The following is a 25846-nucleotide window of genomic DNA, read 5'->3' as shown; positions in this document are numbered from 1 at the left end:
CATTCAGTCAAACATGGCAGACGAAGAGATAGAATTCTTCTCACTGATCGAACTTATGTTAAGCATAAGTCTGTGCAAACATAGACTCATGAGAGACCTGGGTGATGAAGCTCAATGGTTAAAGGAATCACGGAAGCGGTGTGAAGTGCTCCGTCGCGCGTCTAGACGGTACCATAGGAGGCGAGCTGCCATGGTTCGCCGCATGCTACAGGAGCAAGCTATCTCAGGTGTGCACAGTGTCCCCCGGTCCCCTCCTCCTCCTCCCTGTCCGGAACTCGACCTCACCAGTCTGAAGCAGCCACCTTGTTCGTGACCAGTCCAGACCTGTTACTAGGGGCGTTGTCCGGTTTAATTACGGAAAACATTATCGGATGTTTGTATTCAGACACAAAGGTCTTTCAGATAGAGTCCTGAAAATTTACGTTTTTCAAAGCCTGTCTGAAGGGGGCTTTAGTTTCTCTAAGATTGTTAGCTTCTTTTTTAAACTGGTCCAGTTGCAATTGTGTTTTTATCTGAGGCAGGATTCTGCAGTTTGGGTTGCATTAAAATTTAAGGAGATTCATTAAAGAACTGGAATTGCTCTAGAAGTCCTTTGGTTTGTTAGCAGAGGATGGTTTCGATCCATCGACCTCTGGGTTATGGGCCCAGCACGCTTCCGCTGCGTCACTCTGCTTGGCAATTCTCCTTTCTCAAATGGTCCTATCTGCAACCTTTAAAAATGTGCCAGTACTGACAGAAGGTTTAAAGGTTGACTACAGTTGAAGCGTCTCCAAAAGTTGAAATAGAATGCAACATCTCAAGAATAAAGCTGTACTCATCGAAGTACTGCTGAACATATTGCTGTGTGTTTCAATCGATTGACTGTACCACGTGCACTGAAATCTATGCTTCCATAGTTGTGTTTATGGCAGAGGTGGGATTTGAACCCACGCCTCCTTAGAGACTGGAACCTTAATCCAGCGCCTTAGACCACTCTGCCACTCTACCACAAAGAAAACCCTTGAATGCCTTTGTCATTAACTGACCTCTGAAGGTGGGTGGACATTTTGCCTCCAATAACAAGTTAGCTGTACCACAGAAATACTTGTCACGTGTTAACATGTCATTTAAATTGATAAATACTCTGCAAACATCAAGTCAGGTAATTGTAGTGAGATTTAATGGTAATGCATCTTGACTCACATACAGTAAACCCTTTTCAGATTGCCATTCTGGAATATGTGTGGACAAGTCAGTCCGGTTTTTAACCAGAACTGTGTTTTCAGACACACCACTTTTGTACTGGAAATTGTCCTTTCGGCTGCCTTCACACAGCAGGGAAAGGTTCGAGATGTTTGAGGGGGGGGGGCTGTATTCAGATATTGCGTAAACATTGTGTGGCGGGTGTACATGCGTCATTTTACCCAAACAAAGCCATTCAGTCAAACATGGCAGACGAAGAGATAGAATTCTTCTCACTGATCGAACTTATGTTAAGCATAAGTCTGTGCAAACATAGACTCATGAGAGACCTGGGTGATGAAGCTCAATTGTTAAAGGAATCACGGAAGCGGTGTGAAGTGCTCCGTCGCGCGTCTAGACGGTACCATAGGAGGCGAGCTGCCATGGTTCGCCGCATGCTACAGGAGCAAGCTATCTTAGGTGTGCACAGTGTCCCCCGGTCCCCTCCTCCTCCTCCCTGTCCGGAACTCGACCTCACCAGTCTGAAGCAGCCACCTTGTTCGTGACCAGTCCAGACCTGTTACTAGGGGCGTTGTCCGGTTTAATTACGGAAAACATTATCGGATGTTTGTATTCAGACACAAAGGTCTTTCAGATAGAGTCCTGAAATTTTACGTTTTTCAAAGCCTGTCTGAAGGGGGCTTTAGTTTCTCTAAGATCGTTAGCTTCTTTTTTAAACTGGTCCAGTTGCAATTGTGTTTTTATCTGAGGCAGGATTCTGCAGTTTGGGTTGCATTAAATTTTAAGGAGATTCATTAAAGAACTGGAATTGCTCTAGAAGTCCTTTGGTTTGTTAGCAGAGGATGGTTTCGATCCATCGACCTCTGGGTTATGGGCCCAGCACGCTTCCGCTGCGCCACTCTGCTTGGCAATTCTCCTTTCTCAAATGGTCCTATCTGCAACCTTTAAAAATGTGCCAGTACTAACAGAAGGTTTAAAGTTGACTACAGTTGAAGCGTCTCCAAAAGTTGTAATAGAATGCAACATCTCAAGAATAAAGGCTTACTCATCGAAGCACTGCTGAACATATTGCTTTGTGTTTCCATCGATTGACTGTACCACGTGCACTGAAATCTATGCTTCCATACTTGTGTTTATGGCAGAGGTGAGATTTGAACCCACGCCTCCTTAGAGACTGGAACCTTAATCCAGCGCCTTAGACCACTCGGCCACTCTACCACAAAGAAAACCCTTGAATGCCTTTGTCATTAACTGACCTCTGAAGGTGGGTGGACATTTTGCCTCCAATAACAAGTTAGCTGTACCACAGAAATACTTGTCACGTGTTAACATGTCATTTAAATTGATAAATACTCTGCAAACATCAAGTCAGGTAATTGTAGTGAGATTTAATGGTAATGCATCTTGACTCACGTAAACCCTTTTCAGATTGCCATTCTGGAATATGTGTGGACAAGTCAGTCCGGTTTTTAACCAGAACTGTGTTTTCAGACACACCACTTTTGTACTGGAAATTGTCCTTTCGGCTGCCTTCACACAGCAGGGAAAGGTTCGAGATGTTTGAGGGGGGGGGGGGGGGGGGCTGTATTCAGATATTGCGTAAACATTGTGTGGCGGGTGTACATGCGTCATTTTACCCAAACAAAGCCATTCAGTCAAACATGGCAGACGAAGAGATAGAATTCTTCTCACTGATCGAACTTATGTTAAGCATAAGTCTGTGCAAACATAGACTCATGAGAGACCTGGGTGATGAAGCTCAATGGTTAAAGGAATCACGGAAGCGGTGTGAAGTGCTCCGTCGCGCGTCTAGACGGTACCATAGGAGGCGAGCTGCCATGGTTCGCCGCATGCTACAGGAGCAAGCTATCTTAGGTGTGCACAGTGTCCCCCGGTCCCCTCCTCCTCCTCCCTGTCCGGAACTCGACCTCACCAGTCTGAAGCAGCCACCTTGTTCTTGACCAGTCCAGACCTGTTACTAGGGGCGTTGTCCGGTTTAATTACGGAAAACATTATCGGATGTTTGTATTCAGACACAAAGGTCTTTCAGATAGAGTCCTGAAAATTTACGTTTTTCAAAGCCTGTCTGAAGGGGTCTTTAGTTTCTCTAAGATCGTTAGCTTCTTTTTTAAACTGGTCCAGTTGCAATTGTGTTTTTATCTGAGGCAGGATTCTAGCCTGGCAAGCCAGACTAAATAAATGTATTATTTAGTCTGGCCACGCTCCATTGACGGCTCTCGGTTGTGGGGCGGGTTCTACCGTTGTCTTTCAAATGATCTCCGCATTCCATTGGACAATGAATGTGACATACTCTTGTTTCACTCTGTTGCATCATCCCACCCACCAGGCATATAGAGTGCCCTGATTGGCCCACAAAGCGGATAAAGCTCTGTGATTTGCTCACTAAGCAGATAGAGCACTATGATTGGCCCACCATTATGGACCAATCACAGCTCTTTACGTGTTTGAAACCCCTCTAGAGAGCTGTGATTGGCCAGCCAGAGCCCTGGTAGGAGCTGTGGAGGTTCCAATGGAGCATGCCTAGACCAAACTTTGCAAAGCAAGAATTTGGTCTAGTTCACTAGGCTAGCAGGATTCTGCAGTTTGGGTTGCATTAAATTTTAAGGAGATTCATTAAAGAACTGGAATTGCTCTAGAAGTCCTTTGGTTTGTTAGCAGAGGATGGTTTCGATCCATCGACCTCTGGGTTATGGGCCCAGCACGCTTCCGCTGCGCCACTCTGCTTGGCAATTCTCCTTTCTCAAATGGTCCTATCTGCAACCTTTAAAAATGTGCCAGTACTAACAGAAGGTTTAAAGTTGACTACAGTTGAAGCGTCTCCAAAAGTTGAAATAGAATGCAACATCTCAAGAATAAAGGCGTACTCATCGAAGCACTGCTGAACATATTGCTTTGTGTTTCAATCGATTGACTGTACCACGTGCACTGAAATCTATGCTTCCATAGTTGTGTTTATGGCAGAGGTGGGATTTGAACCCACGCCTCCTTAGAGACTGGAACCTTAATCCAGCGCCTTAGACCACTCGGCCACTCTACCACAAAGAAAACCCTTGAATGCCTTTGTCATTAACTGACCTCTGAAGGTGGGTGGACATTTTGCCTCCAATAACAAGTTAGCTGTACCACAGAAATACTTGTCACGTGTTAACATGTCATTTAAATTGATAAATACTCTGCAAACATCAAGTCAGGTAATTGTAGTGAGATTTAATGGTAATGCATCTTGACTCACATACAGTAAACCCTTTTCAGATTGCCATTCTGGAATATGTGTGGACAAGTCAGTCCGGTTTTTAACCAGAACTGTGTTTTCAGACACACCACTTTTGTACTGGAAATTGTCCTTTCGGCTGCCTTCACACAGCAGGGAAAGGTTCGAGATGTCTGAGTGGGGGGGGGGGGGGGGGGGGGGGGGGGGGGGCTGGTGGCTGTATTTAGATATTGCGTAAACATTGTGTGGCGGGTGTACATGCGTCATTTTACCCAAACAAAGCCATTCAGTCAAACATGGCAGACGAAGAGATAGAATTCTTCTCACTGATCGGACTTATGTTAAGCATAAGTCTGCGCAAACATAGACTCATGAGAGACCTGGATGATGAAGCTCAATGGTTAAAGGAATCACGGAAGCGGTGTGAAGTGCTCCGTCGCGCGTCTAGACGGTACCATAGGAGGCGAGCTGCCATGGTTCCCCGCATGCTACAGGAGCAAGCTATCTTAGGTGTGCACAGTGTCCCCCGGTCCCCTCCTCCTCCTCCCTGTCCGGATCTCAACCTCACCAGTCTGAAGCAGCCACCTTGTTCGTGACCAGTCCAGACCTGTTACTAGGGGGGTTGTCCGGTTTAATTACGGAAAACATTATCGGATGTTTGTATTCAGACACAAAGGTCTTACAGATAGAGTCCTGAAAATTTACGTTTTTCAAAGCCTGTCTGAAGGGGTCTTTAGTTTCTCTAAGATCGTTAGCTTCTTTTTTAAACTGGTCCAGTTGCAATTGTGTTTTTATCTGAGGCAGGATTCTGCAGTTTGGGTTGCATTAAATTTTAAGGAGATTCATTAAAGAACTGGAATTGCTCTAGAAGTCCTTTGGTTTGTTAGCAGAGGATGGTTTCGATCCATCGACCTCTGGGTTATGGGCCCAGCACGCTTCCGCTGCGCCACTCTGCTTGGCAATTCTCCTTTCTCAAATGGTCCTATCTGCAACCTTTAAAAATGTGCCAGTACTAACAGAAGGTTTAAAGTTGACTACAGTTGAAGCGTCTCCAAAAGTTGAAATAGAATGCAACATCTCAAGAATAAAGGCGTACTCATCGAAGCACTGCTGAACATATTGCTTTGTGTTTCAATCGAGTGACTGTACCACGTGCACTGAAATCTATGCTTCCATAGTTGTGTTTATGGCAGAGGTGGGATTTGAACCCACGCCTCCTTAGAGACTGGAACCTTAATCCAGCGCCTTAGACCACTCGGCCACTCTACCACAAAGAAAACCCTTGAATGCCTTTGTCATTAACTGACCTCTGAAGGTGGGTGGACATTTTGCCTCCAATAACAAGTTAGCTGTACCACAGAAATACTTGTCACGTGTTAACATGTCATTTAAATTGATAAATACTCTGCAAACATCAAGTCAGGTAATTGTAGTGAGATTTAATGGTAATGCATCTTGACTCACATAAACCCTTTTCAGATTGCCATTCTGGAATATGTGTGGACAAGTCAGTCCGGTTTTTAACCAGAACTGTGTTTTCAGACACACCACTTTTGTACTGGAAATTGTCCTTTCGGCTGCCTTCACACAGCAGGGAAAGGTTCGAGATGTTTGAGGGGGGGGGGGGGGGGGGGGGTCTGTATTCAGATATTGCGTAAACATTGTTTGGCGGGTGTACATGCGTCATTTTACCCAAACAAAGCCATTCAGTCAAACATGGCAGACGAAGAGATAGAATTCTTCTCACTGATCGAACTTATGTTAAGCATAAGTCTGTGCAAACATAGACTCATGAGAGACCTGGGTGATGAAGCTCAATGGTTAAAGGAATCACGGAAGCGGTGTGAAGTGCTCCGTCGCGCGTCTAGACGGTACCATAGGAGGCGAGCTGCCATGGTTCCCCGCATGCTACAGGAGCAAGCTATCTTAGGTGTGCACAGTGTCCCCCGGTCCCCTCCTCCTCCTCCCTGTCCGGAACTCGACCTCACCAGTCTGAAGCAGCCACCTTGTTCGTGACCAGTCCAGACCTGTTACTAGGGGGGTTGTCCGGTTTAATTACGGAAAACATTATCGGATGTTTGTATTCAGACACAAAGGTCTTACAGATAGAGTACTGAAAATTTACGTTTTTCAAAGCCTGTCTGAAGGGGTCTTTAGTTTCTCTAAGATCGTTAGCTTCTTTTTTAAACTGGTCCAGTTGCAATTGTGTTTTTATCTGAGGCAGGATTCTGCAGTTTGGGTTGCATTAAATTTTAAGGAGATTCATTAAAGAACTGGAATTGCTCCAGAAGTCCTTTGGTTTGTTAGCAGAGGATGGTTTCGATCCATCGACCTCTGGGTTATGGGCCCAGCACGCTTCCGCTGCGCCACTCTGCTTGGCAATTCTCCTTTCTCAAATGGTCCTATCTGGGACTTTTACAAATGTGCCAGTACTAACAGAAGGTTTAAAGGTTGACTACAGTTGAAGCGTCTCCAAAAGTTGAAATAGAATGCAACATCTCAAGAATAAAGGCGTAATCATCGAAGCACTGCTGAACATATTGCTTTGTGTTTCAATCGATTGACTGTACCACGTGCACTGAAATCTATGCTTCCATAGTTGTGTTTATGGCAGAGGTGGGATTTGAACCCACGCCTCCTTAGAGACTGGAACCTTAATCCAGCGCCTTAGACCACTCGGCCACTCTACCACAAAGAAAACCCTTGAATGCCTTTGTCATTAACTGACCTCTGAAGGTGGGTGGACATTTTGCCTCCAATAACAAGTTAGCTGTACCACAGAAATACTTGTCACGTGTTAACATGTCATTTAAATTTATAAATACTCTGCAAACATCAAGTCAGGTAATTGTAGTGAGATTTAATGGTAATGCATCTTGACTCACATAAACCCTTTTCAGATTGCCATTCTGGAATATGTGTGGACAAGTCAGTCCGGTTTTTAACCAGAACTGTGTTTTCAGACACACCACTTTTGTACTGGAAATTGTCCTTTCGGCTGCCTTCACACAGCAGGGAAAGGTTCAAGATGTTTGAGGGGGGCTGTATTTAGATATTGCGTAAACATTGTGTGGCGGGTGTACATGCGTCATTTTACCCAAACAAAGCCATTCAGTCAAACATGGCAGACGAAGAGATAGAATTCTTCTCACTGATCGAACTTATGTTAAGCATAAGTCTGTGCAAACATAGACTCATGAGAGACCTGGGTGATGAAGCTCAATGGTTAAAGGAATCACGGAAGCGGTGTGAAGTACTCCGTCGCGCGTCTAGACGGTACCATAGGAGGCGAGCTGCCATGGTTCGCCGCATGCTACAGGAGCAAGCTATCTTAGGTGTGCACAGTGTCCCCCGGTCCCCTCCTCCTCCTCCCTGTCCGGAACTCGACCTCACCAGTCTGAAGCAGCCACCTTGTTCGGGACCAGTCCAGACCTGTTACTAGGGGCGTTGTCCGGTTTAATTACGGAAAACATTATCGGATGTTTGTATTCAGACACAAAGGTCTTTCAGATAGAGTCCTGAAAATTTACGTTTTTCAAAGCCTGTCTGAAGGGGGCTTTAGTTTCTCTAAGATCGTTAGCTTCTTTTTTAAACTGGTCCAGTTGCAATTGTGTTTTTATCTGAGGCAGGATTCTGCAGTTTGGGTTGCATTAAATTTTAAGGAGATTCATTAAAGAACTGGAATTGCTCTAGAAGTCCTTTGGTTTGTTAGCAGAGGATGGTTTCGATCCATCGACCTCTGGGTTATGGGCCCAGCACGCTTCCGCTGCGCCACTCTGCTTGGCAATTCTCCTTTCTCAAATGGTCCTATCTGCAACCTTTAAAAATGTGCCAGTACTGACGGAAGGTTTAAAGGTTGACTACAGTTGAAGCGTCTCCAAAAGTTGAAATAGAATGCAACATCTCAAGAATAAAGCTGTACTCATCGAAGCACTGCTGAACATATTGCTGTGTGTTTCAATCGATTGACTGTACCACATGCACTGAAATCTATGCTTCCATAGTTGTGTTTATGGCAGAGGTGGGATTTGAACCCACGCCTCCTTAGAGACTGGAACCTTAATCCAGCGCCTTAGACCACTCGGCCACTCTAACACAAAGAAAACCCTTGAAAGCCTTTGTCATTAACTGACCTCTGAAGGTGGGTGGACATTTTGCCTCCAATAACAAGTTAGCTGTACCACAGAAATACTTGTCACGTGTTAACATGTCATTTAAATTGATAAATGCTCTGCAAACATCAAGTCATGTAATTGTAGTGAGATTTAATGGTAATGCATCTTGACTCACATAAACCCTTTTCAGATTGGCATTCTGGAATATGTGTGGACAATTCAGTCCGGTTTTTAACCAGAACTGTGTTTTCAGACACACCACTTTTGTACTGGAAATTGTCCTTTCGGCTGCCTTCACACAGCAGGGAAAGGTTCGAGATGTTTGAGGGGGGGGGCTGTATTCAGATATTGCGTAAACATTGTGTGGCGGGTGTACATGCGTCATTTTACCCAAACAAAGCCATTCAGTCAAACATGGCAGACGAAGAGATAGAATTCTTCTCACTGATCGAACTTATGTTAAGCATAAGTCTGTGCAAACATAGACTCATGAGAGACCTGGGTGATGAAGCTCAATGGTTAAAGGAATCACGGAAGCGGTGTGAAGTGCTCCGTCGCGCGTCTAGACGGTACCATAGGAGGCGAGCTGCCATGGTTCGCCGCATGCTACAGGAGCAAGCTATCTTAGGTGTGCACAGTGTCCCCCGGTCCCCTCCTCCTCCTCCCTGTCCGGAACTCGACCTCACCAGTCTGAAGCAGCCACCTTGCTCGTGACCAGTCCAGACCTGTTACTAGGGGCGTTGTCCGGTTTAATTACGGAAAACATTATCGGATGTTTGTATTCAGACACAAAGGTCTTTCAGATAGAGTCCTGAAAATTTACGTTTTTCAAAGCCTGTCTGAAGGGGGCTTTAGTTTCTCTAAGATCGTTAGCTTCTTTTTTAAACTGGTCCAGTTGCAATTGTGTTTTTATCTGAGGCAGGATTCTGCAGTTTGGGTTGCATTAAATTTTAAGGAGATTCATTAAAGAACTGGAATTGCTCCAGAAGTCCTTTGGTTTGTTAGCAGAGGATGGTTTCGATCCATCGACCTCTGGGTTATAGGCCCAGCATGCTTCCGCTGCGCGACTCTGCTTGGCAATTCTCCCTTCTCAAATGGTCCTATCTGCAACCTTTAAAAATGTGCCAGTACTGACAGAAGGTTTAAAGGTTGACTACAGTTGAAGCGTCTCCAAAAGTTGAAATAGAATGCAACATCTCAAGAATAAAGCCGCACACATGGAAGCACTGCTGAACATATTGCTGTGTGCTTCAATCGATACTGTACCACGTGCACTTAAACCTATGCTTCCATAGTTGAGTTTATGGCAGAGGTGGGATTTGAACCCACGCCTCCTTAAAGACTGAAACCTTAATCCAGCGCCTTAGACCACTCGGCCACTCTAACACAAAGAAAAACCTTGAATGCCTTTGTCATTAACTGACCTCTGAAGGTGGGTGGACATTTTGCCTCCAATAACAAGTTAGCTGTACCACAGAAATACTTGTCACGTGTTAACATGTCATTTAAATTGATAAATACTCTGCAAACATCAAGTCAGGTAATTGTAGTGAGATTTAATGGTAATGCATCTTGACTCACATAAACCCTTTTCAGATTGGCATTCTGGAATATGTGTGGACAATTCAGTCCAGTTTTTAACCAGAACTGTGTTTTCAGACACACCACTTTTGTACTGGAAATTGTCCTTTCGGCTGCCTTCACACAGCAGGGAAAGGTTCGAGATGTTTGAGGGGGGGGGGGGGGGGGGGGCTGTATTTAGATATTGCGTAAACATTGTGTGGCGGGTGTACATGCGTCATTTTACCCAAACAAAGCCATTCAGTCAAACATGGCAGACGAAGAGATAGAATTCTTCTCACTGATCGAACTTATGTTAAGCATAAGTCTGTGCAAACATAGACTCATGAGAGACCTGGGTGATGAAGCTCAATGGTTAAAGGAATCACGGAAGCGGTGTGAAGTGCTCCGTCGCGCGTCTAGACGGTACCATAGGAGGTGAGCTGCCATGGTTCCCCGCATGCTACAGGAGCAAGCTATCTTAGGTGTGCACAGTGTCCCCCGGTCCCCTCCTCCTCCTCCCTGTCCGGAACTCGACCTCACCAGTCTGAAGCAGCCACCTTGTTCGTGACCAGTCCAGACCTGTTACTAGGGGGGTTGTCCGGTTTAATTACGGAAAACATTATCGGATGTTTGTATTCAGACACAAAGGTCTTACAGATAGAGTCCTGAAAATTTTCGTTTTTCAAAGCCTGTCTGAAGGGGTCTTTAGTTTCTCTAAGATCGTTAGCTTCTTTTTTAAACTGGTCCAGTTGCAATTGTGTTTTTATCTGAGGCAGGATTCTGCAGTTTGGGTTGCATTAAATTTTAAGGAGATTCATTAAAGAACTGGAATTGCTCTAGAAGTCCTTTGGTTTGTTAGCAGAGGATGGTTTTGATACATCGACCTCTGGGTTATGGGCCCAGCACGCTTCCGCTGCGCCACTCTGCTTGGCAATTCTCCTTTCTCAAATGGTCCTATCTGCAACCTTTAAAAATGTGCCAGTACTGACGGAAGGTTTAAAGGTTGACTACAGTTGAAGCGTCTCCAAAAGTTGAAATAGAATGCAACATCTCAAGAATAAAGGCATAATCATCGAAGCACTGCTGAACATATTGCTTTGTGTTTCAATCGATTGACTGTATCACGTGCACTGAAATCTATGCTTCCATAGTTGTGTTTATGGCAGAGGTGGGATTTGAACCCACGCCTCCTTAGAGACTGGAACCTTAATCCAGCGCCTTAGACCACTCGGCCACTCTACCACAAAGAAAACCCTTGAATGCCTTTGTCATTAACTGACCTCTGAAGGTGGGTGGACATTTTGCCTCCAATAACAAGTTAGCTGTACCACAGAAATACTTGTCACGTGTTAACATGTCATTTAAATTGATAAATACTCTGCAAACATCAAGTCAGGTAATTGTAGTGAGATTTAATGGTAATGCATCTTGACTCACATAAACCCTTTTCAGATTGCCATTCTGGAATATGTGTGGACAAGTCAGTCCGGTTTTTAACCAGAACTGTGTTTTCAGACACACCACTTTTGTACTGGAAATTGTCCTTTCGGCTGCCTTCACACAGCAGGGAAAGGTTCAAGATGTTTGAGGGGGGCTGTATTTAGATATTGCGTAAACATTGTGTGGCGGGTGTACATGCGTCATTTTACCCAAACAAAGCCATTCAGTCAAACATGGCAGACGAAGAGATAGAATTCTTCTCACTGATCGAACTTATGTTAAGCATAAGTCTGTGCAAACATAGACTCATGAGAGACCTGGGTGATGAAGCTCAATGGTTAAAGGAATCACGGAAGCGGTGTGAAGTGCTCCGTCGCGCGTCTAGACGGTACCATAGGAGGCGAGCTGCCATGGTTCGCCGCATGCTACAGGAGCAAGCTATCTTAGGTGTGCACAGTGTCCCCCGGTCCCCTCCTCCTCCTCCCTGTCCGGAACTCGACCTCACCAGTCTGAAGCAGCCACCTTGTTCGGGACCAGTCCAGACCTGTTACTAGGGGCGTTGTCCGGTTTAATTACGGAAAACATTATCGGATGTTTGTATTCAGACACAAAGGTCTTTCAGATAGAGTCCTGAAAATTTACGTTTTTCAAAGCCTGTCTGAAGGGGGCTTTAGTTTCTCTAAGATCGTTAGCTTCTTTTTTAAACTGGTCCAGTTGCAATTGTGTTTTTATCTGAGGCAGGATTCTGCAGTTTGGGTTGCATTAAATTTTAAGGAGATTCATTAAAGAACTGGAATTGCTCTAGAAGTCCTTTGGTTTGTTAGCAGAGGATGGTTTTGATACATCGACCTCTGGGTTATGGGCCCAGCACGCTTCCGCTGCGCCACTCTGCTTGGCAATTCTCCTTTCTCAAATGGTCCTATCTGCAACCTTTAAAAATGTGCCAGTACTGACGGAAGGTTTAAAGGTTGACTACAGTTGAAGCGTCTCCAAAAGTTGAAATAGAATGCAACATCTCAAGAATAAAGCTGTACTCATCGAAGCACTGCTGAACATATTGCTGTGTGTTTCAATCGATTGACTGTACCACATGCACTGAAATCTATGCTTCCATAGTTGTGTTTATGGCAGAGGTGGGATTTGAACCCACGCCTCCTTAGAGACTTGAACCTTAATCCAGCGCCTTAGACCACTCGGCCACTCTAACACAAAGAAAACCCTTGAAAGCCTTTGTCATTAACTGACCTCTGAAGGTGGGTGGACATTTTGCCTCCAATAACAAGTTAGCTGTACCACAGAAATACTTGTCACGTGTTAACATGTCATTTAAATTGATAAATGCTCTGCAAACATCAAGTCATGTAATTGTAGTGAGATTTAATGGTAATGCATCTTGACTCACATAAACCCTTTTCAGATTGGCATTCTGGAATATGTGTGGACAATTCAGTCCGGTTTTTAACCAGAACTGTGTTTTCAGACACACCACTTTTGTACTGGAAATTGTCCTTTCGGCTGCCTTCACACAGCAGGGAAAGGTTCGAGATGTTTGAGGGGGGGGGCTGTATTCAGATATTGCGTAAACATTGTGTGGCGGGTGTACATGCGTCATTTTACCCAAACAAAGCCATTCAGTCAAACATGGCAGACGAAGAGATAGAATTCTTCTCACTGATCGAACTTATGTTAAGCATAAGTCTGTGCAAACATAGACTCATGAGAGACCTGGGTGATGAAGCTCAATGGTTAAAGGAATCACGGAAGCGGTGTGAAGTGCTCCGTCGCGCGTCTAGACGGTACCATAGGAGGCGAGCTGCCATGGTTCGCCGCATGCTACAGGAGCAAGCTATCTTAGGTGTGCACAGTGTCCCCCGGTCCCCTCCTCCTCCTCCCTGTCCGGAACTCGACCTCACCAGTCTGAAGCAGCCACCTTGCTCGTGACCAGTCCAGACCTGTTACTAGGGGCGTTGTCCGGTTTAATTACGGAAAACATTATCGGATGTTTGTATTCAGACACAAAGGTCTTTCAGATAGAGTCCTGAAAATTTACGTTTTTCAAAGCCTGTCTGAAGGGGGCTTTAGTTTCTCTAAGATCGTTAGCTTCTTTTTTAAACTGGTCCAGTTGCAATTGTGTTTTTATCTGAGGCAGGATTCTGCAGTTTGGGTTGCATTAAATTTTAAGGAGATTCATTAAAGAACTGGAATTGCTCCAGAAGTCCTTTGGTTTGTTAGCAGAGGATGGTTTCGATCCATCGACCTCTGGGTTATAGGCCCAGCACGCTTCCGCTGCGCGACTCTGCTTGGCAATTCTCCTTTCTCAAATGGTCCTATCTGCAACCTTTAAAAATGTGCCAGTACTGACAGAAGGTTTAAAGGTTGACTACAGTTGAAGCGTCTCCAAAAGTTGAAATAGAATGCAACATCTCAAGAATAAAGCCGCACACATGGAAGCACTGCTGAACATATTGCTGTGTGCTTCAATCGATACTGTACCACGTGCACTTAAACCTATGCTTCCATAGTTGAGTTTATGGCAGAGGTGGGATTTGAACCCACGCCTCCTTAAAGACTGAAACCTTAATCCAGCGCCTTAGACCACTCGGCCACTCTAACACAAAGAAAAACCTTGAATGCCTTTGTCATTAACTGACCTCTGAAGGTGGGTGGACATTTTGCCTCCAATAACAAGTTAGCTGTACCACAGAAATACTTGTCACGTGTTAACATGTCATTTAAATTGATAAATACTCTGCAAACATCAAGTCAGGTAATTGTAGTGAGATTTAATGGTAATGCATCTTGACTCACATAAACCCTTTTCAGATTGGCATTCTGGAATATGTGTGGACAATTCAGTCCAGTTTTTAACCAGAACTGTGTTTTCAGACACACCACTTTTGTACTGGAAATTGTCCTTTCGGCTGCCTTCACACAGCAGGGAAAGGTTCGAGATGTTTGAGGGGGGGGGGCTGTATTCAGATATTGCGTAAACATTGTGTGGCGGGTGTACATGCGTCATTTTACCCAAACAAAGCCATTCAGTCAAACATGGCAGACGAAGAGATAGAATTCTTCTCACTGATCGAACTTATGTTAAGCATAAGTCTGTGCAAACATAGACTCATGAGAGACCTGGGTGATGAAGCTCAATGGTTAAAGGAATCACGGAAGCGGTGTGAAGTGCTCCGTCGCGCGTCTAGACGGTACCATAGGAGGCGAGCTGCCATGGTTCCCCGCATGCTACAGGAGCAAGCTATCTTAGGTGTGCACAGTGTCCCCCGGTCCCCTCCTCCTCCTCCCTGTCCGGAACTCGACCTCACCAGTCTGAAGCAGCCACCTTGTTCGTGACCAGTCCAGACCTGTTACTAGGGGGGTTGTCCGGTTTAATTACGGAAAACATTATCGGATGTTTGTATTCAGACACAAAGGTCTTACAGATAGAGTCCTGAAAATTTTCGTTTTTCAAAGCCTGTCTGAAGGGGTCTTTAGTTTCTCTAAGATCGTTAGCTTCTTTTTTAAACTGGTCCAGTTGCAATTGTGTTTTTATCTGAGGCAGGATTCTGCAGTTTGGGTTGCATTAAATTTTAAGGAGATTCATTAAAGAACTGGAATTGCTCTAGAAGTCCTTTGGTTTGTTAGCAGAGGATGGTTTTGATACATCGACCTCTGGGTTATGGGCCCAGCACGCTTCCGCTGCGCCACTCTGCTTGGCAATTCTCCTTTCTCAAATGGTCCTATCTGCAACCTTTAAAAATGTGCCAGTACTGACGGAAGGTTTAAAGGTTGACTACAGTTGAAGCGTCTCCAAAAGTTGAAATAGAATGCAACATCTCAAGAATAAAGCTGTACTCATCAAAGCACTGCTGAACATATTGCTGTGTGTTTCAATCAATTGACTGTACCACGTGCACTGAAATCTATGCTTCCATAGTTGTGTTTATGGCAGAGGTGGGATTTGAACCCACGCCTCCTTAGAGACTGGAACCTTAATCCAGCGCCTTAGACCACTCGGCCACTCTAACACAAAGAAAACCCTTGAATGCCTTTGTCATTAACTGACCTCTGAAGGTGGGTGGACATTTTGCCTCCAATAACAAGTTAGCTGTACCACAGAAATACTTGTCACGTGTTAACATGTCATTTAAATTGATAAATACTCTGCAAACATCAAGTCATGTAATTGTAGTGAGATTTAATGGTAATGCATCTTGACTCACATAAACCCTTTTCAGATTGGCATTCTGGAATATGTGTGGACAATTCAGTCCGGTTTTTAACCAGAACTGTGTTTTCAGACACACCACTTTTGTACTGGAAATTGTCCTTTCGGCTGCCTTCACACAGCAGGGAAAGGTTCGAGATGTTTGAGGGGGGGGGGCTGTATTCAGATATTGCGTAAACATTGTGTGGCGGGTGTACATGCGTCATTTTACCCAAACAAAGCCATTCAGTCAAACATGGCAGACGAAGAGATAGAATTCTTCTCACTGATCGGACTTATGTTAAGCATAAGTCTGCGCAAACATAGACTCATGAGAGACCTGGATGATGAAGCTCAATGGTTAAAGGAATCACGGAAGCGGTGTGAAGTGCTCCGTCGCGCGTCTAGACGGTACCATAGGAGGCGAGCTGCCATGGTTCCCCGCATGCTACAGGAGCAAGCTATCTTAGGTGTGCACAGTGTCCCCCGGTCCCCTCCTCCTCCTCCCTGTCCGGAACTCGACCTCACCAGTCTGAAGCAGCCACCTTGTTCGTGACCAGTCCAGACCTGTTACTAGGGGGGTTGTCCGGTTTAATTACGGAAAACATTATCGGATGTTTGTATTCAGACACAAAGGTCTTACAGATAGAGTCTTGAAAATTTACGTTTTTCAAAGCCTGTCTGAAGGGGTCTTTAGTTTCTCTAAGATCGTTAGCTTCTTTTTTAAACTGGGCCAGTTGCAATTGTGTTTTTATCTGAGGCAGGATTCTGCAGTTTGGGTTGCATTAAATTTTAAGGAGATTCATTAAAGAACTAGAATTGCTCTAGAAGTCCTTTGGTTTGTTAGCAGAGGATGGTTTCGATCCATCGACCTCTGGGTTATGGGCCCAGCACGTTTCCGCTGCGCCACTCTGCTTGGCAATACTCCTTTCTCAAATGGTCCTATCTGCAACCTTTAAAAATGTGCCAGTACTAACAGAAGGTTTAAAGTTGACTACAGTTGAAGCGTCTCCAAAAGTTGAAATAGAATGCAACATCTCAAGAATAAAGCCGCACTCATCGAAGCATTGCTGAACGTATTGCTTTGTGTTTCAATCGATTGACTGTACCACGTGCACTGTAATCTATGCTTCCATAGTTGTGTTTATGGCAGAGGTGGGATTTGAACCCACGCCTCCTTAGAGACTGGAACCTTAATCCAGCGCCTTAGACCACTCGGCCACTCTACCACAAAGAAAACCCTTGAATGCCTTTGTCATTAACTGACCTCTGAAGGTGGGTGGACATTTTGCCTCCAATAACAAGTTAGCTGTACCACAGAAATACTTGTCACGTGTTAACATGTCATTTAAATTGATAAATACTCTGCAAACATCAAGTCAGGTAATTGTAGTGAGATTTAATGGTAATGCATCTTGACTCACATAAACCCTTTTCAGATTGCCATTCTGGAATATGTGTGGACAAGTCAGTCCGGTTTTTAACCAGAACTGTGTTTTCAGACACACCACTTTTGTACTGGAAATTGTCCTTTCGGCTGCCTTCACACAGCAGGGAAAGGTTCGAGATGTTTGAGGGGGGGGGGCTGTATTCAGATATTGCGTAAACATTGTGTGGCGGGTGTACATGCGTCATTTTACCCAAACAAAGCCATTCAGTCAAACATGGCAGACGAAGAGATAGAATTTTTCTTACTGATCGAACTTATGTTAAGCATAAGTCTGTGCAAACATAGACTCATGAGAGACCTGGGTGATGAAGCTCAATGGTTAAAGGAATCACGGAAGCGGTGTGAAGTGCTCCGTCGCGCGTCTAGACGGTACCATAGGAGGCGAGCTGCCATGGTTCGCCGCATGCTACAGGAGCAAGCTATCTTAGGTGTGCACAGTGTCCCCCGGTCCCCTCCTCCTCCTCCCTGTCCGGAACTCGACCTCACCAGTCTGAAGCAGCCACCTTGTTCGTGACCAGTCCAGACCTGTTACTAGGGGCGTTGTCCGGTTTAGTTACGGAAAACATTATCGGATGTTTGTATTCAGACACAAAGGTCTTTCAGATAGAGTCCTGAAAATTTACGTTTTTCAAAGCCTGTCTGAAGGGGGCTTTAGTTTCTCTAAGATTGTTAGCTTCTTTTTTAAACTGGTCCAGTTGCAATTGTGTTTTTATCTGAGGCAGGTTTCTGCAGTTTGGGTTGCATTAAAATTTAAGGAGATTCATTAAAGAACTGGAATTGCTCTAGAAGTCCTTTGGTTTGTTAGCAGAGGATGGTTTCGATCCATCGACCTCTGGGTTATGGGCCCAGCATGCTTCCGCTGCGCCACTCTGCTTGGCAATTCTCCTTTCTCAAATGGTCCTATCTGCAACCTTTAAAAATGTGCCAGTACTGACAGAAGGTTTAAAGGTTGACTACAGTTGAAGCGTCTCCAAAAGTTGAAATAGAATGCAACATCTCAAGAATAAAGCCGCACTCATCGAAGCACTGCTGAACATATTGCTGTGTGTTTCAATCGATTGACTGTACCACGTGCCCTTAAATCTATGCTTCCATAATTGTGTTTATGGCAGAGGTGGGATTTGAACCCACGCCTCCTTAGAGACTGGAACCTTAATCCAGCGCCTTAGACCACTCGGCCACTCTACCACAAAGAAAACCCTTGAATGCCTTTGTCATTAACTGACCTCTGAAGGTGGGTGGACATTTTGCCTCCAATAACAAGTTAGCTGTACCACAGAAATACTTGTCACGTGTTAACATGTCATTTAAATTGATAAATACTCTGCAAACATCAAGTCAGGTAATTGTAGTGAGATTTAATGGTAATGCATCTTGACTCACATAAACCCTTTTCAGATTGGCATTCTGGAATATGTGTGGACAATTCAGTCCGGTTTTTAACCAGAACTGTGTTTTCAGACACACCACTTTTGTACTGGAAATTGTCTTTTCGGCTGCCTTCTCACAGCAGGGAAAGGTTCGAGATGTTTGAGGGGGGGGGGGGCTGTATTCAGATATTGCGTAAACATTGTGTGGCGGGTGTACATGCGTCATTTTACCCAAACAAAGCCATTCAGTCAAACATGGCAGACGAAGAGATAGAATTCTTCTCACTGATCGAACTTATGTTAAGCATAAGTCTGTGCAAACATAGACTCATGAGAGACCTGGGTGATGAAGCTCAATGGTTAAAGGAATCACGGAAGCGGTGTGAAGTGCTCCGTCGCGCGTCTAGACGGTACCATAGGAGGCGAGCTGCCATGGTTCGCCGCATGCTACAGGAGCAAGCTATCTTAGGTGTGCACAGTGTCCCCCGGGCCCCTCCTCCTCCTCCCTGTCCGGAACTCGACCTCACCAGTCTGAAGCAGCCACCTTGCTCGTGACCAGTCCAGACCTGTTACTAGGGGCGTTGTCCGGTTTAATTACGGAAAACATTATCGGATGTTTGTATTCAGACACAAAGGTCTTTCAGATAGAGTCCTGAAAATTTACGTTTTTCAAAGCCTGTCTGAAGGGGGCTTTAGTTTCTCTAAGATCGTTAGCTTCTTTTTTAAACTGGTCCAGTTGCAATTGTGTTTTTATCTGAGGCAGGATTCTGCAGTTTGGGTTGCATTAAATTTTAAGGAGATTCATTAAAGAACTGGAATTGCTCCAGAAGTCCTTTGGTTTGTTAGCAGAGGATGGTTTCGATCCATCGACCTCTGGGTTATGGGCCCAGCACGCTTCCGCTGCGCCACTCTGCTTGGCAATACTCCTTTCTCAAATGGTCCTATCTGCAACCTTTAAAAATGTGCCAGTACTAACAGAAGGTTTAAAGTTGACTACAGTTGAAGCGTCTCCAAAAGTTGAAATAGAATGCAACATCTCAAGAATAAAGCCGCACTCATCGAAGCACTGCTGAACATATTGCTTTGTGTTTCAATCGATTGACTGTACCACGTGCACTGTAAACAATGCTTCCATAGTTGTGTTTATGGCAGAGGTGGGATTTGAACCCACGCCTCCTTAGAGACTGGAACCTTAATCCAGCGCCTTAGACCACTCGGCCACTCTACCAAAAAGAAAACCCTTGAATGCCTTTGTCATTAACTGACCTCTGAAGGTGGGTGGACATTTTGCCTCCAATAACAAGTTAGCTGTACCACAGAAATACTTGTCACGTGTTAACATGTCATTTAAATTGATAAATACTCTGCAAACATCAAGTCAGGTAATTGTAGTGAGATATAATGGTAATGCATCTTGACTCACATAAACCCTTTTCAGATTGCCATTCTGGAATATGTGTGGACAAGTCAGTCCGGTTTTTAACCAGAACTGTGTTTTCAGACACACCACTTTTGTACTGGAAATTGTCCTTTCGGCTGCCTTCACACAGCAGGGAAAGGTTCGAGATGTTTGAGGGGGGGGGGGGCTGTATTCAGATATTGCGTAAACATTGTGTGGCGGGTGTACATGCGTCATTTTACCCAAACAAAGCCATTCAGTCAAACATGGCAGACGAAGAGATAGAATTCTTCTCACTGATCGGACTTATGTTAAGCATAAGTCTGTGCAAACATAGACTCATGAGAGACCTGGGTGATGAAGCTCAATGGTTAAAGGAATCACGGAAGCGGTGTGAAGTGCTCCGTCGCGCGTCTAGACGGTACCATAGGAGGCGAGCTGCCATGGTTCGCCGCATGCTACAGGAGCAAGCTATCTTAGGTGTGCACAGTGTCCCCCGGTCCCCTCCTCCTCCTCCCTGTCCGGAACTCGACCTCACCAGTCTGAAGCAGCCACCTTGTTCGTGACCAGTCCAGACCTGTTACTAGGGGCGTTGTCCGGTTTAATTACGGAAAACATTATCGGATGTTTGTATTCAGACACAAAGGTCTTTCAGATAGAGTCCTGAAAATTTACGTTTTTCAAAGCCTGTCTGAAGGGGGCTTTAGTTTCTCTAAGATCGTTAGCTTCTTTTTTAAACTGGTCCAGTTGCAATTGTGTTTTTATCTGAGGCAGGATTCTGCAGTTTGGGTTGCATTAAATTTTAAGGAGATTCATTAAAGAACTGGAATTGCTCCAGAAGTCCTTTGGTTTGTTAGCAGAGGATGGTTTCGATCCATCGACCTCTGGGTTATAGGCCCAGCACGCTTCCGCTGCGCGACTCTGCTTGGCAATTCTCCTTTCTCAAATGGTCCTATCTGCAACCTTTAAAAATGTGCCAGTACTGACAGAAGGTTTAAAGGTTGACTACAGTTGAAGCGTCTCCAAAAGTTGAAATAGAATGCAACATCTCAAGAATAAAGCCGCACTCATCGAAGCACTGCTGAACATATTGCTGTGTGTTTCAATAGATTGACTGTACCACGTGCACTTAAATCTATGCTTCCATAGTTGCGCTTATGGCAGAGGTGGGATTTGAACCCACGCCTCCTTAGAGACTGGAACCTTAATCCAGCGCCTTAGACCACTCGGCCACTCTACCACAAAGAAAAACCTTGAATGCCTTTGTCATTAACTGACCTCTGAAGGTGGGTGGACATTTTGCCTCCAATAACAAGTTAGCTGTACCACAGAAATACTTGTCACGTGTTAACATGTCATTTAAATTGATAAATACTCTGCAAACATCAAGTCAGGTAATTGTAGTGAGATTTAATGGTAATGCATCTTGACTCACATAAACCCTTTTCAGATTGGCATTCTGGAATATGTGTGGACAATTCAGTCCGGTTTTTAACCAGAACTGTGTTTTCAGACACACCACTTTTGTACTGGAAATTGTCTTTTCGGCTGCCTTCTCACAGCAGGAAAAGGTTCGAGATGTTTGAGGGGGGGGGGGGGGGGGGGGGCTGTATTCAGATATTGCGTAAACATTGTGTGGCGGGTGTACATGCGTCATTTTACCCAAACAAAGCCATTCAGTCAAACATGGCAGACGAAGAGATAGAATTCTTCTCACTGATCGAACTTATGTTAAGCATAAGTCTGTGCAAACATAGACTCATGAGAGACCTGGGTGATGAAGCTCAATGGTTAAAGGAATCACGGAAGCGGTGTGAAGTGCTCCGTCGCGCGTCTAGACGGTACCATAGGAGGCGAGCTGCCATGGTTCGCCGCATGCTACAGGAGCAAGCTATCTTAGGTGTGCACAGTGTCCCCCGGGCCCCTCCTCCTCCTCCCTGTCCGGAACTCGACCTCACCAGTCTGAAGCAGCCACCTTGCTCGTGACCAGTCCAGACCTGTTACTAGGGGCGTTGTCCGGTTTAATTACGGAAAACATTATTGGATGTTTGTATTCAGACACAAAGGTCTTTCAGATAGAGTCCTGAAAATTTACGTTTTTCAAAGCCTGTCTGAAGGGGGCTTTAGTTTCTCTAAGATCGTTAGCTTCTTTTTTAAACTGGTCCAGTTGCAATTGTGTTTTTATCTGAGGCAGGATTCTGCAGTTTGGGTTGCATTAAATTTTAAGGAGATTCATTAAAGAACTGGAATTGCTCCAGAAGTCCTTTGGTTTGTTAGCAGAGGATGGTTTCGATCCATCGACCTCTGGGTTATAGGCCCAGCACGCTTCCGCTGCGCCACTCTGCTTGGCAATTCTCCTTTCTCAAATGGTCCTATCTGCAACCTTTAAAAATGTGCCAGTACTGACGGAAGGTTTAAAGGTTGACTACAGTTGAAGCGTCTCCAAAAGTTGAAATAGAATGCCACATCTCAAGAATAAAGGCGTACTCATCGAAGCACTGCTGAACATATTGCTGTGTGTTTCAATTGATTGACTGTACCACATGCACTGAAATCTATGCTTCCATAGTAGTGTTTATGGCAGAGGTGGGATTTGAACCCACGCCTCCTTAAAGACTGGAACCTTAATCCAGCGCCTTAGACCACTCGGCCACTCTAACACAAAGAAAACCCTTGAATGCCTTTGTCATTAACTGACCTCTGAAGGTGGGTGGACATTTTGCCTCCAATAACAAGTTAGCTGTACCACAGAAATACTTGTCACGTGTTAACATGTCATTTAAATTGATAAATACTCTGCAAACATCAAGTCAGGTAATTGTAGTGAGATTTAATGGTAATGCATCTTGACTCACATAAACCCTTTTCAGATTGGCATTCTGGAATATGTGTGGACAATTCAGTCCAGTTTTTAACCAGAACTGTGTTTTCAGACACACCACTTTTGTACTGGAAATTGTCCTTTCGGCTGCCTTCACACAGCAGGGAAAGGTTCGAGATGTTTGGGGGGGGGGGGGGCTGTATTTAGATATTGCGTAAACATTGTGTGGCGGGTGTACATGCGTCATTTTACCCAAACAAAGCCATTCAGTCAACCATGGCAGACGAAGAGATAGAATTCTTCTCACTGATCGAACTTATGTTAAGCATAAGTCTGTGCAAACATAGACTCATGAGAGACCTGGGTGATGAAGCTCAATGGTTAAAGGAATCACGGAAGCGGTGTGAAGTGCTCCGTCGCGCGTCTAGACGGTACCATAGGAGGCGAGCTGCCATGGTTCCCCGCATGCTACAGGAGCAAGCTATCTTAGGTGTGCACAGTGTCCCCCGGTCCCCTCCTCCTCCTCCCTGTCCGGAACTCGACCTCACCAGTCTGAAGCAGCCACCTTGTTCGTGACCAGTCCAGACCTGTTACTAGGGGGGTTGTCCGGTTTAATTACGGAAAACATTATCGGATGTTTGTATTCAGACACAAAGGTCTTACAGATAGAGTCCTGAAAATTTACGTTTTTCAAAGCCTGTCTGAAGGGGTCTTTAGTTTCTCCAAGATCGTTAGCTTCTTTTTTAAACTGGTCCAGTTGCAATTGTGTTTTTATCTGAGGCAGGATTCTGCAGTTTGGGTTGCATTAAATTTTAAGGAGATTCATTAAAGAACTGGAATTGCTCCAGAAGTCCATTGGTTTGTTAGCAGAGGATGGTTTCGATCCATCGACCTCTGGGTTATAGGCCCAGCACGCTTCCGCTGCGCCACTCTGCTTGGCAATTCTCCTTTCTCAAATGGTCCTATCTGCAACCTTTAAAAATGTGCCAGTACTGACGGAAGGTTTAAAGGTTGACTACAGTTGAAGCGTCTCCAAAAGTTGAAATAGAATGCCACATCTCAAGAATAAAGGCGTACTCATCGAAGCACTGCTGAACATATTGCTGTGTGTTTCAATTGATTGACTGTACCACATGCACTGAAATCTATGCTTCCATAGTAGTGTTTATGGCAGAGGTGGGATTTGAACCCACGCCTCCTTAGAGACTGGAACCTTAATCCAGCGCCTTAGACCACTCGGCCACTCTACCAAAAAGAAAACCCTTGAATGCCTTTGTCATTAACTGACCTCTGAAGGTGGGTGGACATTTTGCCTCCAATAACAAGTTAGCTGTACCACAGAAATACTTGTCACGTGTTAACATGTCATTTAAATTGATAAATACTCTGCAAACATCAAGTCAGGTAATTGTAGTGAGATTTAATGGTAATGCATCTTGACTCACATAAACCCTTTTCAGATTGCCATTCTGGAATATGTGTGGACAAGTCAGTCCGGTTTTTAACCAGAACTGTGTTTTCAGACACACCACTTTTGTACTGGAAATTGTCCTTTCGGCTGCCTTCACACAGCAGGGAAAGGTTCGAGATGTTTGAGGGGGGGGGGGGGGGGGGGCTGTATTCAGATATTGCGTAAACATTGTGTGGCGGGTGTACATGCGTCATTTTACCCAAACAAAGCCATTCAGTCAAACATGGCAGACGAAGAGATAGAATTCTTCTCACTGATCGGACTTATGTTAAGCATAAGTCTGTGCAAACATAGACTCATGAGAGACCTGGGTGATGAAGCTCAATGGTTAAAGGAATCACGGAAGCGGTGTGAAGTGCTCCGTCGCGCGTCTAGACGGTACCATAGGAGGCGAGCTGCCATGGTTCGCCGCATGCTACAGGAGCAAGCTATCTTAGGTGTGCACAGTGTCCCCCGGTCCCCTCCTCCTCCTCCCTGTCCGGAACTCGACCTCACCAGTCTGAAGCAGCCACCTTGTTCGTGACCAGTCCAGACCTGTTACTAGGGGCGTTGTCCGGTTTAGTTACGGAAAACATTATCGGATGTTTGTATTCAGACACAAAGGTCTTTCAGATAGAGTCCTGAAAATTTACGTTTTTCAAAGCCTGTCTGAAGGGGGCTTTAGTTTCTCTAAGATTGTTAGCATCTTTTTTAAACTGGTCCAGTTGCAATTGTGTTTTTATCTGAGGCAGGATTCTGCAGTTTGGGTTGCATTAAAATTTAAGGAGATTCATTAAAGAACTGGAATTGCTCTAGAAGTCCTTTGGTTTGTTAGCAGAGGATGGTTTCGATCCATCGACCTCTGGGTTATGGGCCCAGCACGCTTCCGCTGCGCCACTCTGCTTGGCAATTCTCCTTTCTCAAATGGTCCTATCTGCAACCTTTAAAAATGTGCCAGTACTGACAGAAGGTTTAAAGGTTGACTACAGTTGAAGTGTCTCCAAAAGTTGAAATAGAATGCAACATCTCAAGAATAAAGCCACACTCATCGAAGCACTGAAGAACAAATTGCTGTGTGTTTCAATCGATTGACTGTACCACGTGCACTTAAATCTATGCTTCCATAGTTGTGTTTATGGCAGAGGTGGGATTTGAACCCACGCCTCCTTAGAGACTGGAACCTTAATCCAGCGCCTTAGACCACTCGGCCACTCTACCACAAAGAAAACCCTTGAATGCCTTTGTCATTAACTGACCTCTGAAGGTGGGTGGACATTTTGCCTCCAATAACAAGTTAGCTGTACCACAGAAATACTTGTCACGTGTTAACATGTCATTTAAATTGATAAATACTCTGCAAACATCAAGTCAGGTAATTGTAGTGAGATTTAATGGTAATGCATCTTGACTCACATAAACCCTTTTCAGATTGCCATTCTGGAATATGTGTGGACAATTCAGTCCGGTTTTTAACCAGAACTGTGTTTTCAGACACACCACTTTTGTACTGGAAATTGTCTTTTCGGCTGCCTTCTCACAGCAGGGAAAGGTTCGAGATGTTTGGGGGGGGGGGGGGCTGTATTCAGATATTGCGTAAACATTGTGTGGCGGGTGTACATGCGT

General features: G+C 44.8%; 17 non-coding genes across 17 annotated transcripts; all 17 read right to left on the bottom strand.

Moving 5' to 3' along the window:
- Positions 1-905: 905 nt before the first annotated feature.
- Positions 906-987, bottom strand: trnal-aag (transfer RNA leucine (anticodon AAG)). The gene has a single exon. It is a non-coding gene; the product is annotated as a tRNA-Leu (tRNA).
- A 1331-nt stretch (positions 988-2318) lies between these two features.
- On the bottom strand, positions 2319-2400 carry trnal-aag (transfer RNA leucine (anticodon AAG)). The gene has a single exon. It is a non-coding gene; the product is annotated as a tRNA-Leu (tRNA).
- A 1758-nt stretch (positions 2401-4158) lies between these two features.
- trnal-aag (transfer RNA leucine (anticodon AAG)) lies at positions 4159-4240 on the bottom strand. Its single transcript has one exon. It is a non-coding gene; the product is annotated as a tRNA-Leu (tRNA).
- A 1361-nt stretch (positions 4241-5601) lies between these two features.
- trnal-aag (transfer RNA leucine (anticodon AAG)) lies at positions 5602-5683 on the bottom strand. Its single transcript has one exon. It is a non-coding gene; the product is annotated as a tRNA-Leu (tRNA).
- A 1339-nt stretch (positions 5684-7022) lies between these two features.
- Positions 7023-7104, bottom strand: trnal-aag (transfer RNA leucine (anticodon AAG)). The gene has a single exon. It is a non-coding gene; the product is annotated as a tRNA-Leu (tRNA).
- A 1317-nt stretch (positions 7105-8421) lies between these two features.
- On the bottom strand, positions 8422-8509 carry trnal-aag (transfer RNA leucine (anticodon AAG)). The gene has a single exon. It is a non-coding gene; the product is annotated as a tRNA-Leu (tRNA).
- A 2743-nt stretch (positions 8510-11252) lies between these two features.
- On the bottom strand, positions 11253-11334 carry trnal-aag (transfer RNA leucine (anticodon AAG)). Its single transcript has one exon. It is a non-coding gene; the product is annotated as a tRNA-Leu (tRNA).
- A 4132-nt stretch (positions 11335-15466) lies between these two features.
- On the bottom strand, positions 15467-15554 carry trnal-aag (transfer RNA leucine (anticodon AAG)). Its single transcript has one exon. It is a non-coding gene; the product is annotated as a tRNA-Leu (tRNA).
- A 1326-nt stretch (positions 15555-16880) lies between these two features.
- On the bottom strand, positions 16881-16962 carry trnal-aag (transfer RNA leucine (anticodon AAG)). Its single transcript has one exon. It is a non-coding gene; the product is annotated as a tRNA-Leu (tRNA).
- Positions 16963-18289: 1327 nt separating this feature from the next.
- Positions 18290-18371, bottom strand: trnal-aag (transfer RNA leucine (anticodon AAG)). The gene has a single exon. It is a non-coding gene; the product is annotated as a tRNA-Leu (tRNA).
- A 1328-nt stretch (positions 18372-19699) lies between these two features.
- On the bottom strand, positions 19700-19781 carry trnal-aag (transfer RNA leucine (anticodon AAG)). Its single transcript has one exon. It is a non-coding gene; the product is annotated as a tRNA-Leu (tRNA).
- A 1329-nt stretch (positions 19782-21110) lies between these two features.
- trnal-aag (transfer RNA leucine (anticodon AAG)) lies at positions 21111-21192 on the bottom strand. Its single transcript has one exon. It is a non-coding gene; the product is annotated as a tRNA-Leu (tRNA).
- Positions 21193-22226: 1034 nt separating this feature from the next.
- Positions 22227-22298, bottom strand: trnai-uau (transfer RNA isoleucine (anticodon UAU)). The gene has a single exon. It is a non-coding gene; the product is annotated as a tRNA-Ile (tRNA).
- A 226-nt stretch (positions 22299-22524) lies between these two features.
- trnal-aag (transfer RNA leucine (anticodon AAG)) lies at positions 22525-22612 on the bottom strand. Its single transcript has one exon. It is a non-coding gene; the product is annotated as a tRNA-Leu (tRNA).
- A 1025-nt stretch (positions 22613-23637) lies between these two features.
- Positions 23638-23709, bottom strand: trnai-uau (transfer RNA isoleucine (anticodon UAU)). Its single transcript has one exon. It is a non-coding gene; the product is annotated as a tRNA-Ile (tRNA).
- A 232-nt stretch (positions 23710-23941) lies between these two features.
- trnal-aag (transfer RNA leucine (anticodon AAG)) lies at positions 23942-24023 on the bottom strand. Its single transcript has one exon. It is a non-coding gene; the product is annotated as a tRNA-Leu (tRNA).
- A 1336-nt stretch (positions 24024-25359) lies between these two features.
- On the bottom strand, positions 25360-25441 carry trnal-aag (transfer RNA leucine (anticodon AAG)). The gene has a single exon. It is a non-coding gene; the product is annotated as a tRNA-Leu (tRNA).
- Between the last annotated feature and the right edge of the window lie 405 nt (positions 25442-25846).

The sequence above is a fragment of the Nothobranchius furzeri genome, chromosome 4, assembly GCF_043380555.1.
Source record: "Nothobranchius furzeri strain GRZ-AD chromosome 4, NfurGRZ-RIMD1, whole genome shotgun sequence".
Lineage (NCBI taxonomy): Eukaryota > Metazoa > Chordata > Actinopteri > Cyprinodontiformes > Nothobranchiidae > Nothobranchius > Nothobranchius furzeri.
Note: the sequence above shows the minus strand (reverse complement) of the source record. Positions and strands in the feature narration are given on the sequence as shown.